This window comes from Haliotis rufescens, unplaced genomic scaffold (genome assembly GCF_023055435.1).
Source record: "Haliotis rufescens isolate VD_foot unplaced genomic scaffold, xgHalRufe1.0.p SCAF_3, whole genome shotgun sequence".
Lineage (NCBI taxonomy): Eukaryota > Metazoa > Mollusca > Gastropoda > Lepetellida > Haliotidae > Haliotis > Haliotis rufescens.
The window spans coordinates 54,105,786-54,109,865 of record NW_025964001.1 but is presented as its reverse complement, the minus strand read 5'-3'; positions in this window follow the sequence as shown (position 1 = coordinate 54,109,865).

Genomic DNA, 4,080 nt, shown 5'->3' with positions numbered 1-4,080 from the left:
TGTTAATATTCAAAAAAGTTATAAAGTCGACCAAATCAGAGGTATCACCCTTGGTCGAGTACTCGAGTCCTTCAAACTGGACTCAAGTCCCACTAAACTCGGCCCGTGCCAGAGTACTTGAATACTCTTTGAAGCGTCTTTGTAAACGTCTACGACCTGCATCACTTCAGGTTTTCCTTCTATATCCAGCTAGTCTGTCTCCCAGTCTCTAGAGAATAAATTAACAGGAATCTAACTCAAGTGTAGAATGATGAGGTAAGTCTAGATTGCCCCTGCCTGAAATTAAGCATTGGGCTCCATTTTGGACTTTTTTTCTAATTTGCAGATATATATTTATTTGTGGGACTAAATGTAAGTCTAATATCCAGCTGACATGCCATGATACAACTGAAATAAGCGTTGTTAAACACAACTCACTCACTCACTCACTCACTCACTCACTCATTACTGCACTCAGCTTTTCAATCAGATTCTTGAGTAGGTTATGTGTGTGGAGCTATGCCATTCTTGCTTGAAAAATGTTATTTTCTCAAAGACACTTATGAGGCATCATTGTAGCACCAATAAATGTTCATATTTCTTGAATTTACCATAATATAAACAATTCCGTCCAAGACCCACAGCATTAATTATTGGACCTTGTTATACCTCTATTAAGAATCTTGCAATTCCATTGGTTAATTCGTACCACGTGACCAAACAATACATGTACCGGTAGACCCCCAAATCACGTTACTGACACTGACCTCGAATATTGATGTGATGTCATGTGATGAATATTGACTCGTCTGCTAGAAAACAAGATGTCGTCTGGTACGACCATTTCATGGTTTGCAGCTAAGTTTTAAAGACTACATAAACTTTAGAGTGAAATAAAACAAGGACCCTCGAACCCTACCCCTTCGGTAGTCTGATCGAACCACTTCAAGGGTCAGGTCCTCATTTTCGCTTATTGACCTTGTCAAGGATAATTATTTTCAATGGTCCTAGAGGTGAGGGGCACAGTCCTTCATTTTGTCTGCAGCGCCGCAATACACAGTACAGAGTTGTGCACCCGATGCATGCCAGGATCCTGTGAATTTTAGTTCACCCTGATCATGTTTCTAGGTTTATCTGCACAATAACATTGTGTAGGGGTTTCACCAAAGTGGTAATCATCTAAAACAGCCACATCGCGTTAGGCTTCCTCCCAAAGCAAGCTGTCACGTCGTACTGTTCAAACCGGTGTTAAACCCAACTCACTCACTCACTCATGAGCTAAGTATTAAACACTTTTCATCTCAGCAACTAGGTTTCTCCATATCGTATCATCATAGTACTGCTGTATCATTTTAGACCTAATTAATTATTGAAGCCCATTTCCAGTCTAGGTTCAGATGTTGTAGTTAGCCCATGTGTGAAGTTGACACTAAGTTCTATCTAAACCCATGAAGATCCGGTTAGACATGATCTTTAGCATCCTATACTTGTCGTAAGAGGCGACTAGAGAGATCGGGTGGTCAGGCTCAGTGACTTGGTTGATGCATGTCATCGTATCCTGATTAGTTACAAACTGCTGTCATGTAGCTGGAATATGGCTGAGTGTGGCGATAAACAACAGACATGAATGTGTGAAAGAACTATGTTTATGATGTATTTCATCAAATATGGACCAGTAGAATGGGAACATGTATTGTTAGTCTGTACCTACTTAGGGACAATCACATGGTAGATGGAGCATTTGTAGTGACGAAGACAAGGATGAACATCTAATAATATATTTATTGTTGCCTTATACCAGTAAGTAGAAAAGCAAGCCTACAGTCATCTTCCCAAGGTAAGGAAAGTCCAGTTTCCACCCTTGCTGAACTAGGCTTGAATTTTTGGGCTCAGTTGTAGCGCCACCAGTGGCTATTACGAGTTATGTCCTATGTTATGTTCTATGTCCCTCCTCTTGACCAATCAGATTCCACCTTAGACATCACTTGTATTTAAATCAAGCAAAATGGCGACAATCTGACTGATAATCAAGATCTAGATTGTAATGAAATGGGTCTTACCTTGCAAAGTGCATCACATAGCATCAGCACCTTGATTAAAAACATAAAAGATTTGGAAAATGTCTGTTGATGGCGAGTACACATGCTTTGCAAATCCTGCAATCGACTGAAATCTGCTCTGCGGCTTACAAACCAGATGTAGATTTTGTTACGCGATTTTGATTGGACTATGCTAAGACTCCATAATTCCAGCCTAATCCGGTAAGGGTGGAAACTAGACTTTTATAGTCAGTTATCTCCCTTGTCTGGGGAAGATGGTCAACAGTGAGCTTGTCGTCATTGTTGGTGTAGTTATTGAGTCACTGCTGTCTGTTACACACACATCACACTGACATAATGTGTATCTGCCACACTAAAGGTTCTTCTTTGATGTGATTTTCCAAATCTAAAGCGTCATTATATATATGTATTTATAATGTAAGGTCCAATATATTTTTGTTGTCATACATATTGTCTGTGATATATTATGTTTTTGTTGGTTTAGATATTGTTTAATTTATTGAATAAAATGTTTGAAATGCAAGAAGGTTATCCTTATCTTATTCAGATAAGACAGTTTGTATGTCAGTGTTGTCGTCACTATATGAGAGGCCCCTTAGTTTGCCCTGTCTAACTCTTTGTACCTGAGACCGCCTCCGTGGTCTAGTGGTAGAGCGTCCGCCCGGAGAGCGAAAGGTCCGGGATACGATCCCCGGCCGCATCATACCAAAAGACGTTAAAAGATGGTACTTGTTGTTACCCTGTCTGGCGCTCGGCATTAAGGGGCTAAAACAAGGACTGGTCGGCTCAGAGTCAGTATACTGTGTCTGAGTGGGGTATTCATGTTAAACTGCGGCATGGTATCTCAGTGTGCCAGCACTATAAATCGACATCAGTCCAGACTAGTACATGCAGCCACGCACATAAACACACATGCATGCACGTCGCTATATAAGTGCAATAATCTTGGACACGACGTTAAACCCCATTTCACCTCACCTCACTTCACCTCTTTGTACCTGGTGCCAATGGGGAGCTGGGTTAAAAGAGGTCCCCATTTCCCCATGCTTGTCACCAAAGCCGACAAACAGTTGTCAGACTCGTGATTTAACTGATTGTGTGTCATTATACGCCGTTGTTTCCCAATCTTTCAAATTCTGGTTTGTTGCAGACTCAATTTTATGGGCCACTGCAAGAATACTAGCCTGTCTGTGTGTGTGTGTATTGCTAACCAATTATCCAAAATGATCCCCACTTCTGTTTTCTCAATATATTCTGACATACTTGATTCTTTTTGTCAGCTTCTAAGCTTGACTTCTCCATGGTGATCGATGCTCTGTGTTGTAAACCTTACAGAAGCAAGCTACTGCAGCAACACCAAAAAAAACAAAAAGTTGTACTTTGAATATACATTATTGCTTTATTGTATATATAAACGTTAAATGGACATGGTATTTCTTTACAAAAATAGTTGCACTATGAATGGTGATACATATATGACATGGACATAACATTCTGTGGACACATTTCTCTGTATACATGATGTTCCCTAGACATTTTTCTCTGTATGCACGATGTTCCCTGGACATTTTTCTATGCATACATGATGTTCCCTGGACACATTTCTATGCATACATGATGTTCCCTGGACATTTTTAAATAAATGATTATCCCTGGACACACAATATATAGGAAAGATGTAGATGTGAAAATAGCTACAACAATACACCATGCTTTTTGTCACTGAGAACATCTTTCCTGGAGGAAAACCAAAAGAAGTCATTAATATAAGAATTTGCATCTCCCAAAGAGAGGACAAAGGCCTATTTTGCTTATAACTGTAAAAGCATGTGTTTATTTAGGATATAAGCTCCATGTTTAAAATTGTTTGTGCTGAATAATAAGGTGTTTCCTAATAAGGGTATATGATCATGTTTAAAAGTGCTCTTGACAAGCCTTGATCAGTGCTTGGATTTCAAGAAAAGTGGTTGAATATTTATATTTCTATTATTCTAAGGATTGTGAAGATTGGGCTTCACAAATGTTACTATAATGCCTAAAT